Source organism: Equus przewalskii, chromosome 27, assembly GCF_037783145.1.
Source record: "Equus przewalskii isolate Varuska chromosome 27, EquPr2, whole genome shotgun sequence".
NCBI classification, from domain to species: domain Eukaryota; kingdom Metazoa; phylum Chordata; class Mammalia; order Perissodactyla; family Equidae; genus Equus; species Equus przewalskii.
The window spans coordinates 40,858,219-40,873,545 of NC_091857.1; the positions used below are offsets into that span (position 1 = coordinate 40,858,219).

General features: G+C 42.5%; 1 protein-coding gene across 49 annotated transcripts in view; it reads left to right on the forward strand.

The window, feature by feature from the left end:
- Positions 1–15,327, forward strand: part of PCBP3 (poly(rC) binding protein 3) — a 280,291-nt gene that overhangs the window by 129,098 nt on the left and 135,866 nt on the right. For 10 of the 49 annotated variants that reach the window (XR_011534040.1, XM_070597965.1, XM_070597978.1 and 7 more), the window contains one exon: positions 10,176–10,258. The exons of the other annotated variants lie outside the window; for them this stretch is intronic. The gene's annotated coding sequence lies outside the window, so the exon portion shown is untranslated. The remainder of the gene's footprint in view (positions 1–10,175; positions 10,259–15,327) is intronic. 49 annotated transcript variants of the gene reach the window in all.

Genomic DNA, 15,327 nt, shown 5'->3' on the forward strand with positions numbered 1-15,327 from the left:
AATGCCCCATTGTGCAAACACCAGTGCCCCATTATGTGTGAGCACAGATCTGCAAGAGGCAGCATGCGCAGCCTGTTCCAGAAGACAGTGCCTCTGCCTCTCAAGTTCAGGGGAATTGTTAGTAGTAACAGCGTTCTAGGCTTTTCTTGACGTCCTGCAGGCCCAGCCACGTGACTGACAGGCACAGTCTGCCTCCCTCCGTCATTTGTCTCCCACTTTCTCCTTGTGGTCACTCACTTGCTATGGCCCTGCTGAGTTCCAGGGCCCACAAGGTGCTGGGGGCACAGGGACCGGTGGGTGCCTTTCCCACAGTGCTTGCCTGCATTATTCTGTGATTTGACTCAAGTGGAAGTGTGTTTCCACCATTGAGAGATTGTTGTCAGACCTATTCCTCAGGGTGGGAGCTGGCCCTCCCAGACCTATCCCTGGAGTTCAGGTGACAGTGGAGGTGTGGGTGTGCATGTGTTGGTGATGAACTGCTGGGTTGGACCTGTTGAGGGCACTGCTCGCTGTGTGAAGGGCTGGTTCTGAGTCCTCCGGGGTGTGCTGGTCTGTTTGCGTTGGTGAGTCTAATCCTTGTACCCACCTACCGAGGCAGCTGTTGCATTCCCTTCAACTGAGGGAACTGGCATTTGGATGATTCTGGTAACTTCTCTAAAATGCTAGAAAATACTAGCACCCAAGTGGAATATATGTCAGCCTGGCTCTGCTTCAGCCTGGTCAAAAGTTCTCCTTCAGGTTCTAAAGGGTCCTTTTTCTTCACACTTTGACTAGACTTTGCTTTGTCTAAAGCAATTTTAAATTCTATTATAACTTTGTTTCTTGATATTCTTATTTCCCTTTCCTTTTAGACTGCCATCCTACAGTTTTTTAATCTCTTGTTTCATAAGTTTTTGTTTTCTTTCTATCTCTGAAAGCACATGTCAGGCTGCTGACTAAAATCACTCATGTTTCTTTTTGTACATATTTCTGAACACATGTTCTTCTACCTCCTGCTGTGTTTTCTTTCTGTGGCAGGATTTTTTTTTATGGCTTCTGTGTTTCTTTCTGTTTGCTCCTCCCTGAAGGAGAAGACAGTCCTGTATTATCTGTGCCCCAAGGTGTGTGGACATATTCTGTGAGGCCCCTTCTCTCTCGCCTGGGTCCTCTCTGGGTCCTTGGACTTTGAGCTGGGTGACTGTTCATTAGGCTGAGTCTCACGTCACTGCTTTGGGAACCAGCAGCCCATAGAATGTTGAGAGGAGACTTCATGGCCTATGATTCCTATGTGGCACCCCATTTGGCTGGGACCAGTGTCTCCCTGCCCTCTGTCTCCATGGCACACTGCCTTTCTGGAAGGACTTCACAGGGTCCTCAAGACTCCTAGCCATCCATTGCCATCACATGAGAGCTTGCAGAAAGGCCACATTTGTGGCTGTGAGTGGTTTATTTCCTTATTTCTTTGCTGGACTCACTGGAAATTTGGGAGATGGAGAGTAAAATGCGTGTGCTTGGGCCACAGCCTTCCTTCACCAGCCCTCATGTCCTGGCTCAAAGTGCTTGCTCTTCCCTCTTGCTCAGCTAGGGGTCTATCACTGTCCATTGACAGAATTGCCCCTTCTTCATGACATTACTGCTCTTGTTGCCTTGAACCAGGCTTTGGATTTTGTAACATTAAGCCTTTCCCATGTTCATGTCCAATAGATGATATATTTTGAGGCCATGATGATGGGCTAACTAATATTCCACACAAGGTCCCATAGGTAACCTGTTCAGTGAATTCACTAAAATTTTATTTGAAGCACATGGTGAGTATTCAATAAAGACTTAGAGATCTTGGTCGACTGTAACTTAATTAGCAGTGTCATGTGGTGGGTGGCTAAAAAGTAAATGTCTGTTTTGAGAACTTTCTGAGCAGCATATTGTCCCAAATAAGGTGGGGAGGGGGGGCGAGTGTCACTGGAAGAGTGGCCATACCACAACCATTATTAGCACAGCATGCACACAGCGTAGTCAGGCTCAGAGCAAATTTGTTTTGAAATGAATGAAAATGAAAGCACGACATATCAAAATATTTGGGATGCAGCTAAAGCAACATGTAAAGGAAAACTTATAGCACTAAATACCAATAAGTAAAGAAGAAATGTCTCAAATTAGTGACTTTGGCTTCCACCTTAAGGACAGAAAAAGAAGATTAAATTTAAGTAAGCAGAATAAGGGAAATAGTTGCAATCAAAACAGAATTCAATGAAATATAAACTAGAGGTAACAGTAGAGAAAATCAGTGAAAGCAAATGGTGGTTCTTGGAGAAAATCAGTAAAATTGATAAACCTCTAGCCAGACATAGGAAAAAATGGATATGTCATGGTCAACCCTATGCCAATGTGTTCAATAACCTAGATGCAATGTGCACATTTTTTTGAAAGAAAGTACCAAAGCTAACACAAGTAGAGATCGATTACCCTAATAGTCCTGTATATATTTTAAAATTGAATTTGCGCTGAAAACCTCCTCCTCCTCTTCCCCAAGAAAAGCCTCCAGGCCCAAATGGCTTTAGTAGTGAATTTTATCAAATATTTAAAGAAGAAATAATGCCAATTCTATATAAACTCTTCTAGAAAATTGAAAAGGAGGGGATACTTCTTAAGTCATTCTGAGTCCAGCATTACCCTAATAATAAAACCAGGCAAAGACATTAGAAGAAAAGGAAACCATAGACAAATATTCCTCATGAACGTACGTGAAAGCTTAACAAAGTTTTAGCAAATTGAATACAAAGTATAGAAAAAGTAATTGGGGTTTATCCTAGGAATGCAAAGTATCTTTTACATTCTAAAATTAATCAATATAATTCACCATATTAACAGACTAAAAACAAAAAACAATACCATTGCAGTATATGCAGCCAAAGCATTTGACGAATTTTAGCATCCATTCTGGGTAAAACCTTTCGGGAAACTAGTAATAGATGAAAGCTTCTGAGATGAATGGCATCTATGGCAAACCCACAGCTAACATCATATTAATGTTGAAAGACTGAATGCTTTCCCCCTACCTTCAGGAATAAGGCAAGGAAACATGCTCTTGCCTCTTCTATTAAATATTTTCCAGAAGGTTCTAGCAAGTTCATTAAGAAACAAAAGGCATTGAAATTGGAAAGGAAGAAGTAAAAACTGTCTTTATTCTAAGTCAACATTTTGTCTATGTAGAATGTCCTACAGAATCAAAAGAAGGCTGCCGGAATAAATGAGTTTAGCAAGGTTATAGGATGCAAGATACAAAAATCAATTGTATTTCTCTATACTAGCAACAAATAATTAGAAATTGAAAAAAATGTTTTCAATAACAAAACATTGCCAGGAGGAATTATTGAAGACGTAAGTAAGTGGAGAGATTATACCATGCTCATGGTTCAGAAGACTCAATATTGTTAAGATGTTAATTCTCCTCAAATTGGTCTATGGATTCAGTGGGCTCCCAATCAGAATTCTAGCAAGGTTTTTTTGGTAGAAACTTGACAGCTAACACTACTTGATTTCATGACTTATTATAAGCTGTGGTAATCAAGACAGTGCAATACTGGTGTTAAGACAGACAAGTAGATCTGTGGATCAGAATAGAGTCCAGAAATAGACTTACACATATATAGAAAATTAGTTTTGAACAACAGTGCTAAGGCAATTTAGCCAAAAAGGGATAGTCTTGTAAAAAAATGATGCTGGAGTAATTGTACATTCAGATGCAGATAAAGAAGAAAATACGACCTTTGATCCATATCTCCCATCATATATAAAATTAGCTTAAAGTAGATCAGAAATCTAAATATAAAACACAAAACCATAAAACATTGAGAAGAAAGCATAAGACATTCTTTGTGACTTTGCATTAGGCAAAGTTTTCTTAGTTATGACATTAAAAGCATTATCCATAAAAGAAACAAATTTATAAATTGGACTTCATTAAATTAAAAAATTTCCAAATTTTCTACTCTCCAAAAGTCATTGTTAAGAGAATGGAAAGACAAGCCACAGACTGAGAGAAAAACATTTGCAAATCTAATGTGTCTGGAATGTATAAGGAACTCTTAAAATGCAATGCTAAGGTAACCAGCAACATAATTAAAAATGACCAAAAGATTCATTTATTTATTTTTTTTAAAGATTGACACCTGAGCTAACATCTGTTTCCAATCTTCCTTTTTATTTTCCTTCTTCTCCCCGAAGCCCCCCAGTACATAGTTGTATATTCTAGTTGTAGGTCCTTCTGGGTCTGCTATGTGGGGAGCTGCCTCATCATGGCCTGATGAGTGGTGCTAGGTCCGTGCCCGGATCTGAACTGGTAAAACACCGGGCAGCTGAAGCAGAATGTGCGAACTTAACTGCTCAGCCATGGGACCAGCTCCTGACCAAAAAATTTGAACATCCACTTCACCAAAGAAAATATGTGGATGGCAAATGAGTACATGAATAGATACTCAGCATCATTGTTCATTAGGGAAATGCACATTAAATTCATAGTGAGATACCAATTGGTATAGCCCATCATGCCAAGGATGGAGACCATTTCGTACTGCTTGTGGGAATGTAAAAACGTATGATTACTTTGGAAAACATTTTGGCAATTAAACCAAAAAGCTAATTAAATACACACCCACCAGCCATCCCACTCTTAAGTGTTTACCCAAGAGTAAAGAAAGCATATGTCCATACAAAGCTTTGAACAGAAATGTTTGCAGCAATTTGTTTTTAATAGCTAAAATACTGGAAACATCCCAAATGTCTATCCATAAATGAATGAGTACACAAATTGTGGTATATGATACACACAATGACACTGGGGATTCTCAAAACAATTATGCTGAGTAAAAGTAGCCAGACCAAAAAGTATGTGTACTGTATGATTTCATTTATATAAACTTCTAGAGAAAACAAATTCTGTAGTGTCAGAAAGCAAGTTAGTGGTTGCTTGAGGTCAGGGAGTTGGTGCAGAGGAGAGAGAGGAAGGGATGACAGATGACCACAGGAAACATTTGGGGTGTGTCTATTCATTATCTTGATTGTGGTGATGGTTTCATGGACATGTATGTATGATAAAACATTTCAATGTGTACACTTAAAATATGTACATTTTATTATATGTCAGTTATAGCTCAAAGCTGGGTTTTTTTTTTTTTTTTTTTTTTGACAAAAAGATAGCAGCACTCCTTTTTGGAGCAAGATCCAGGGGCTAAATTATTTTCAACCAAAATGTCCAGTATCTAGTGAAAAATTTTGAAGCATGCTGAAAACAGGACCAATGAGCGAAAAATAAGAGATAAAACGGATGAGAAATAGACCCACAGGTGACTTATATAATCACACTACCAGATAAGAACTGTAAAATAACTAAGATTAATATGTTTTTAAAAATAGAGAAAAGATGTAAAAATATATGAAAAAATGGAGGTTTCAAGTGAAATCGTAATCTATAAAAAGAATCATATCTACATTCTAGAATTGAAGAATATAGGATTTGGAATGAATATTTCACTGGATCAGAAGACTGGACACAACAGAAAACAGGTGTAGTGAATTGGGCAGCAATTCATTGCAGTGTATCCACACTGAAGCACAAGAGAACAGAGAACAGGATAATACACAATAGAGTGTAAGAGACCCGTGGGGCAGAGCCTAAAGGTCTAATGTAACACAATGAGTGCCCCAGGCAGAGGATTCAGAAAAATATTTGAAGAGATAAAGGCCATGGATTTTTCCAAGGCATTGAAAGATATCCATGCTAGGTTCATGAAACAGCCTACTCTGAAATGAATAAATAAAAAATCAAGCCAACGAATAAGCAAAACAAACTAGTTGAATCGAGGCATGTCATGGTTTGACTGGAAAAATGGAGACAAAGAAAATCTTAAAAGCAACCAGATTAAAGATGGCCCATTGCTCTCACAGGAGCCACAGTCTGCATCTGGCCCATGTCTCAAGGTCCCTGTGTGCACATGCTTCGCTGTGGCATGCATCTCTGAGTGAAATTGCTGCACCATCGCTGATGCACGTCTTCTGCTTTGCTAGCTGATGCCATTCTGTTTTTCTCATATAGTTTCTATTCATACCAGCAAAACACAGACTTACCTCATGTAATGACTGTTCAGGCAACCACTTTTCTCCTTAATTTCTCTTCAAAATTACACCAAATTTTAGAGAGCAACTTCTTTTTTTCCCCCTCCGTACAATGCCCTGTTTACCCAAATACAAATAAACTATATGGAGTGATATTGTAGCATTATGGTTTCAAAATAGGGACACTCACCAATTTCTTGATATAACCTTTTCCACCAGAAAATATGGGACAAGTGTCTCTGTGTACAATATTTGAGTGAACACCCAGCAGTTTGCGTGGGTACATCTTGTGTGAGAGACCACATAGGTAGCATCTCCTGTCACACTGTGTTGTGTTCTGTTGTGAGTCTATTTCCGTGTGTCGCAAAGTCTCCTCATGCCTAGCCATCATTTTGTCCTAGTGGTGTCTTGCTGTGCTGTAACTCTGTTTGTAAATGCCCTCGGAGTGCAAAATAGCCATGAGCCTTAAAAAGGTTTATATATTGCTGAAGGAAATGGTGCAGAAATAAGATTGTATTTTCCAAAGAGTGACCTCTTGCATTGTTCTCCTCCAAGCAGCACCCTTGGCAAGTCCCGTCCCCCTCCTCTGGCACATACTGTTAGCCTTCCTTTTATCTTATTTTGTGCAAGTGCAAACTGTACTTATTTGCTTTTGAATTATTTTTTACTTTTGTTTTTTCACTGTCCAATTGATATACTTTTCTGAAAATTGTTTGGTTATCTTTGGTTGGGATTGAGCACATCATAATTTTTCCATTACAATTAGTGGATACATGTTTTTCCTGTCTAATAGAAGGTTTTTTAGAACAAAATAATAGCCTAAGTGACTGGAACGTGTGTAAGGGTTCCCATTACTCCTTGTTTTTGCCAGCACTTGGCAAGGTATTGCCAGAGTGTTATATTTTAGGAAGTCTAGGGGGTGTGTATTTACATCTGTCTTTGGTTTTAATTTTCCTATCTTTAATTACTAATGAGATTGAGTATCTTTTCATGTGCTTGTTGACCATTTGGATCTCTTCTTTTGTGAAGTGCTTTTCTCAATTTATGTCTATGTAATTTGTAAGGGAGAGCCACCAGGCTGGCCTCAGATGTTTCTACAGCAATTTTCATGCTAGACAGAAGTGTAACGAAGTATACAAAATCTTTAGGAAAAAAAATTTTCTCAATAATACATTTTTAAACATGTGAGGACTTAGGGAAAAGTGGTGTTCCTATGCGCTTGCTGAAAGAGCCCCATGAAGATGGAACCAGACTCTAGACAAAGCAATGGAGTAAGGGGGTGAAAGGTCAGAGAACGACTGGTGGGGGACCCAAATGCACAGTGTACAGGGAGGTGTCAAGAACAGTGACCTCACAAGGTAGCAGCAGTGGTATACATAATAGTGATGGAGGAGGCCTGTGAGGGTGTGAGCGAGCAGAGAGGGCCGGGGTGCAATCTGTACACTTCATGCTCTTTCAGGCCAGTCAGTCAATGCATAGGGATTTACGAACATCATTCAGAGATTATCAGTCAGAGAACCGTGAATAGCTAGATAAGGACTCACACTGGGTAGTGGGGGAGGGTGTAAATATGGTAATACCCACACTATCCTTGGTGAGTCATCAATTCTTCTGCTTAATGGACAAAGGCCACTAGCAGGCCTTTCACACACACAGGAAGTAAAGATATTCAGTAAACATAAAAAAGAGCTCAGCCTCACTAAAGATGTTTACAGTTTTAAAGTCTTAAACAATTAAACTGATGAGGTAACATATTTCACCTCTCCATTTGTCAAAGATCAAAATGTTTGAGAGTTAATCTTATATGTACTGGCTGGAGAAATATCGCTCATGAATTTGATGGGGATATAATTTGCAGAGACCTGTATGGAAAACATTTTGTTTACTTCTCTGAAATTAAAAATGTCCAGTATTTCACTTCTCATGTGAGGTACCTCTGAATGTGCTGATTCAAAAAAATTCTAAGATGTATTGATGGTAAAGAATAACATGCCAGTTGTAGAACAAGGCATGTGCATTTTACTCCCACATGCATAGAATATTTCTGGATGGACACAGCAGTGACTGTGAGCTCAGAAATAGTAGGAGACAGCCTTATTTTTCATTGTTTCTTTACATTTTTACTCTTTATATTTAAACATCTATAGTTTAGAAGAGTTATGAAAACTACCTAAGAGCAAGAAGAGTTTTAATAGTTATTATTGTTAATAAAAAATATATATTATAATTTATATATTACATATAGTAAATATATAAAAAATTATAATAATTGTTATTAATAAAAGAATCTACATGTATTGCCAAGTTTATTCTAAACTCATGATATGTTAATATTATTTAATAATTGAGAAACCTGAAACACAAAATGAAGGACCAATCTTCCTCAACCTACAATGAGGTTTTATGTCCTGATAAACCCACTATAAAGTTGAAAATATTCTAAGTCAAAAATGCATTTAATCCACCTAACCTACTGAACATCACAGCTTAGCCTAGCCTGCCTTAGATGTGCTCAGAACACTGACATTAGCCTACAGTTGGGCGAAATCATCCAACACAAAGCTTATTTTATAATAGTGTTTAAATGTCTCATGTAACATATTGAACACTGTGCTGAAAGTGAAAAACAGAATGGTGTATCAGTTGTTTACCCTCCTGGTTGCGATTGCATGGCTGAGAGCTGCGGCTTGCTGCTGCCCAGCATCGCAAGAGAGTATCATAACACATATCACTAGCCTGGAAAAGGTCACATTTCAAAATTTCAAGTATGGTTTCTACTGAACGTGCATTGCTCTTGCACCATCATAAACTCGAAAAATCGTTAAGTAGAACCATCTTTAAGTCAGGAACTATAATTTACCCACCACTTTGGAGAGCACGGCAGAGCAGAAAAAGTTCTGGCATCATTACTGCTCTTACATAGAAGGGACACAGAATAACAGTCATTAAAGTGCTGTAAATAGCAACGTGTCCTAAGTTTACCCACACCCTCTGAAGGAATTATACCTCCTGCCCGCTCCACAAGAGCATACGGGTCCCAGAGAGGCCAGCAGCCCCTGGGGAAGGATTTGGTCAGGCTGACCTGGATCTTCCCACTAAGAATTGCTAGCCTGGGACTCTGACAACTGCCTCCCTCTCTGAGCCTCATTCCTCCTCTATAAAGATGGTGGTAATAATCCCTTCTTACTAATCTGGTAAATATGAGGTGTAGGAGAATAAATACGGAAGTGCTTGGAAATCATAAAGTGCTTAACAATTGTTAGTTTCTCCCCCTTTTAAAGATTTTCATGTTTTCATAATCCACTGCCTATTTCTGGAACATAATTCATTAAGTGTGGTTAGGATAATGACTAGATCTTGAGATTTTATCTGTTTTTTAGAAATGTTTTCCTGCCACCTGAATTCCATTGAGGAGCTTCCTGAGACCCAGGCAGCTTCGTGTCTGGGTTGAGGTTGGTGGGCACTGGGGTTACTGCACTCAGAGCCACAGGGAAGACCTCCCAGGTGGCTTAGGGCCGTCCACAGGGCGAGGCCTCCTCCTCAGTCACTTTGGTCCATTCAAGTAGACGGTGGTGCTTGGCTGGGGTCCGCAGCATGCCTGGGCACCTTGGATTCTTCTAAATATGTTGCCAGATTTTTTAAAAGGTATTTCTGCTATAACTGAGAGTGCATGCTGTTCTGACAGTAAGTTGTAAGTCAAAAGCCACACTAAACAGTTGAAGCTTTGAAATGTAGCTTAGGTCATACTGGCTTCAAGTAAAGGGTGAAGGTCTTTGAGTAGACCAGAGCAGAGGCAAGGAGGAGTAGGGGGCATCCATGGGGAAATGTCGGGGGTGCCAGCACGGGGAGTGGACAGGAGCACACAAGGGCACAATGTCTCATCAGGGAGCAGCACTGTGACCTGTGGAATCGTGTCTGATCATCACTGATGGATGCAAACCAAATTTTAGGTATACAAGGTGTTCTGTGAATCTCCAAATGTGAGAATGATAAGGCTGGGCTGAGTGGGATTTCGTGGCGTGCCGTAATATTGGGCTTGCTGAGTTCATCAGGTAACGTGACACTTTTCCCTTGCTTTTTGGTAGATGGACAGTGTCCTCACCCTCGGGGGAAGCAGGTGGGCTGGCAGGACAGGCGTCCACAGGCCGGGAGAAGGAGACACTCCCAGGTACTCTCGTTTACCCCTGCTGGTGACCTGCCTGCTCGGCCCCATCCTGTTCCAGATGATGACTCACCTGTGACCCCTGCCTTTCCTGGTCTGCTTTGCCCACCTGTGCCCTGCCTGCGCCTGACCTCAGTGCCTGTTGGTTGACCCACCTTGACCTGGATCTTGACCCTCCCTTCTCCCACCCAACTTGGGACCTGGTCCTCACTTCTGGTTGTTCCCTTTGCTTGACCACTTCTTTTGAGGTTCTTAACCCTGAATTGCACCCGGACTCCCATTAACCTCGCTTGGCTGCGAGGCATCTGTTCATTTCCTTTAATAGGGTAATTTGTAGTGAAATGAGAAAGAATGTCCTATTTCTTCAATAATGTAATCTGGAGTATATGGTGACTGTTATTCTTTATCCACACAGAATGTTAACTCTTTCACTGGCCATACGTGGTTCTCGTGAGGTTAGAAAAGTAGTAAAGGTAATGAGATGTGTCAGAATCAGAACTGATTTTAGGAATAATTCGAAATGAGTCTGGGAGAATTGAATTGCTCTCTCACATTCAACAGATTCACTCACTAAACAGATCAAACACATGCTCTGTGCCAGGTCCTGGTTCTGGGCTGGGTCAGATCCATCAGCACCATGCCAACAGACTCTGTCCCCAGAGATGGCCATCAAAGGTAGAGCACACCTAAGAAGTCCAAAGGTGATGAGCACCATGGATAAAGAAAAAGGGAGAGCAAGAGTGAGTGGGTGTGTGCATGCACATCTGTGTACATGTGTGTGCGTGCACATGTGTGTATGTGTGTGTACATGTATGTGTGTATATGTGTGGATGCTCATGCATGCATGTGCACAATTGGGAGTTATCGGTGATCAATACGGCTGTCAGGGTTGGCCTCACTCAGAAGGTGAGATTTAAGTAAAGGTCATGGGTGGAGAAGAGCATTCCAGGCAGAGAGAACAGCTAGTGTGAGGGTCTTAAGGTGTGGATGTCTGGAGAACAGCCAGGAGCCAGTGTGGCTAGAGCGGGATGCGAGGGCATGGGTGAGGGGTTGGCTTGCTGTGGCATCTAAGAGCTTTCACTCTGAGTGGGAGAGTGGGAACTGAGTGGCATTGGGTTCTTGCAGAATTGCTCTGACTTCTGGTAGAGAATGGACTCTCAGGAGACCCAGGGTGGAAGTAGGGACCAATTATGAGGCTCTCCCTGAGCCCAGGGGAGAGGTGATGCTGCAGAGGTAGTGAGAGCTGGTCAGACTTGGGATATTTAGAAGGTAGAGCCAGTGAATTCCTAACAGAGTAGAAGTGACCGTGAGGGAGGCAGGGACAACTGCAAGGTTTCAGGCTGACAAGATGGCATCATCTCCAGCTCCGGCAAGATGACGAAGGCTGGAGAGAGAGCAGATTTGGAAGTAGTTGGCCTTTGGTTGTGTTAAGGTGAGACACTTTGACATTCAGGCAACTGTTCAGGGCACAGCTGGACAGATGAGACTGGAGCCTGGGAGAGAGGACAGGCAGGAGGTGTGGACTTGTATGGATTCCATGTAGGAAACACATGCGCCATGAAGGGAGTGTCAAAGAGAGACTCAAGGACTAGGCCTGGCTGCCCCGACCTGACAGGCTGGATTCTGAGCCAGAGAGACCCAGGAGGGAGACACAGAGGCCAGAGGACAGGCATGTTGCGGGTCGAGCTGTCTGACCCTGCCAGCAGTGCTGACTCCATCCCTGCCATCCGTTGGGGAGGGAGAACTGGGATTCCTGCAGCTCATTGGCAGCATAAGCAGTTTGTGTGGACTGGTAGGGATAGAAACGAAATCGGGTGTGCGCTGGAGAGAAGAGCAACAGCAAACGTAGCCGCAAGGACAGAGGGTTTGGAGATTTGCTGCAAAGAAGAAAGGAGCACTAGGGGAGACAGTGCGAAGTTTTCCATGACTGTGGGAGAAACAGTAGCTGGCTTCTGTGTTGGTGAAGTGGCCAGCAGAACTACGGGGGAAGGTGGGAGAAGGCTGGTGGGCCTGGGGTGGATAGAGGGCCTCCTCTGCTGAGGAGCAGGCTAGCCATGGGACCAGCAGTGGGTATGCTGAAACAGTGGCGTCTATCCCTGGAAGCAGAGGGTGGGAATAGGGAAGTTGAAAGACCGAGGAATTGGTATGAAATATACATTGTCTTCAAGAACTGCCAGTATTCACTTGTTTTTGACATATAATAAAAGATAATTTCGTATGGTTCAACTTAAGATTTGTGCAGGAAATTTTGGAAAGTTTGGGAGCATGACTGGACCAGGGTAGTGCATGTGATGCCTGGTATGTGTGGGCGGAAGTGGTTTGCGTTTCCCTCCAGTTAGGTGCAGCTGTCTGGGTATAGGCGTGGACTTGGCAGAGAGCTAGCTACCTTTCAACAGGCTTGTGGCTTTTGCCAAGCAAGGACAAGGAAGCAAATGAGGACAAAGGAAGCCAAGCACCAATGCAAAGAGCAGATGATGGTGACTCCTTGGGTGTGATCCGGGAAAGAGATAGATAGGAGGGAGGAGCTGAGACAGCAGAAATGGCAGGTAGCCACGGTTGACTTTCTTTTCAAATTGGTGGCAGTTGTAAATTAATCTCTATCAAAGTAGAATACAGCTAAGAAATTTTTAAAAAATACATCTACCTTTCCAAGTTAGAAAACAGTACTTGGTTTCCATGGTAACTGCCAACCATTTAACTACATGGCAAGTGTTATGTGGTGACACAGGGTAATTACAGACAACAGGGAAATTGCAGGGTAAGTCTTAAATAAACACAAAGTGACTGCGTGGTTATGTTCTGCTCCTGAAAGCAAGTATGCGGTTCATTTCCAGCCCCGTCTGCTCCCAAGCCACGCCTTGTACCCAGTCACCAGTCTGGGTACAGTGCCCACTCTTGGGCAACAGCCTCGTGTAGCTCCAGTTGCTTACGTGTGAATCCTGCTTCTCTTCTTCTCTCTGTACTGGGACCTCAGGCAAATTGTCCCCATGACCTGTGCCTCTGTGAGGCTGTCCTTCTCAGGGCCAGGCTGGAAAGCATGTGGAGGCCAGGAACAGGGCTCCAGGCTCTGGCTGTTGTGATTAATTTTATGAACTGGAACTTTAAAAAGAGTGTTTCTAGACTTTGGGTAGTTTATCAACTGGCTATGAAAAGAAAACCTAAATAGGGTTTTCTTTTTTAAAAAGACAGTACTAATCAGTACAGACATCAGTCTTCTGCAGATTGGAACAGGATGGTTACCCAAGAGCATTCATTTGCTGTCACTCTGTACCAGAATCCCCCAAAGGACAGAAATTTTAAGACAGCAGCAACAACAGAAATGCATGGTGTTCAAGGAAGCAAGGATAACTGCAGTCAGAGCATCAGACGTTCTGATTAATTATTAGGCGATAGAAACGGATAATGGTTATGGAATCAAAACATCATAGAAGACATGTGGAGAGTCCTAATGTAAATAAGAATGAGAATTTGGACACTCAGCTACAATCAGTGGACACTAGGAGTTTAAGAGGATTGACTGGCAGCCTCTGTTCAGAGGGTCAGGACAGGGAGCCCCTCCCACCCCCAGCAGTGTGTGCAGCAAGGTCAGGGATGTGTGCACCCAACTCCCACTGTGAGGGTATACTTTGGGCCAGGGCAGTCAGGCAGTATGTCCCAGCCAGCCACCAATGCCAGAGAAGGGCCAGGAGCAACTTGAGAAAACAAGTGTTGGCACGTGCCATCCAAAGAGCTCACCTTTCTCCCCTGAACACCAGAGCTAGTATCCATGGCAAGCAAGTCAAGCCTCTCCAAAGCAGAACTGTGGACATAGCCAAGAGCTGCCAGGCATTTGAGGAGAACCACAGCAGGACAAAGAAGCACCAAATGCAACAAACGAAGATACTCAAGGGAAGTTAATGGGAGGAAGAGAAGAATTCTCATAAAAAAAATTGTTCTTTTGAAAGTAACAACTGGAGATTTTGGAAAGAAAAGTTAGCCAAAATGGAACAATCAGGATGGCTTGAATTGCAGACCAGACAGAAGTTAAGAAGGAATCAGTCATTGGACAAATGAAAGAAGGATTATTCCAGAATGCAGAGCTAGAGGACCCAGAGATATTCTAGAATGCAGATCTCCAGGACCTAGAGTTGTTCCAGAATGCAGATCTCAAGGACTGACTTCCAGAATGCAGATCTCTAGGGCTGAGAGTTCCAGAATACAGATCTCAAGGACTGAGAGTTGTTCCAGAATACAGACCTCAAGGACCAAGAGTTGTACCAGAATACAGACCTCAAGGACCAAGAGTTCCAGAATGCAGATCTCTAGGACCGAGAGTTGTTCCAGAATACAGATCTCAAGGACTGAGAGTTGTTCCAGAATGCAGAGCAGATCTCAAGGACTGAGAGTTGTTCCAGAATGCAGAGCTCAAGGACTGAGAGTTGTTCCAGAATGCAGAGCTCAAGGACTGAGAGTTGTTCCAGAATGCAGAGCTCAAGGACTGAGAGTTGTTCCAGAATGCAGATCTCAAGGACCAAGAGTCGTTCCAGAATACAGATCTCAAGGATCAAGAGTTGTTCCAGAATACAGATCTCAAGGACTGAGAGTTGTTCCAGAATACAGATCTCAAGGACTGAGAGTTGTTCCAGAATGCAGAGCAGATCTCAAGGACTGAGAGTTGTTCCAGAATGCAGAGCTCAAGGACTGAGAGTTGTTCCAGAATGCAGAGCTCAAGGACTGAGAGTTGTTCCAGAATGCAGATCTCAAGGACTGAGAGTTGTTCCAGAATGCAGAGCTCAAGGACTGAGAGTTGTTCCAGAATGCAGAGCTCAAGGACTGAGAGTTGTTCCAGGATACAGATCTCAAGGACCGAGAGTTGTTCTGGAATACAGACCACAAGGACCAAGACGTGGAGAGTGAGAGAGAAAGGTTAGACCGAAGCTAGTTTGAGAAGCTCCATTTTCTGTTGTGTAGGAGTCGGAAAGGGAGAGAGTAGAGAAGCTGAGGAATGATGTGAAAAGCACACTAGAAGAGCCCTCCTCAGAGCACAAAATGTGGTGGAGGGCAAGTGTTAGTAGGGGGAGTGAGAAACCACAACC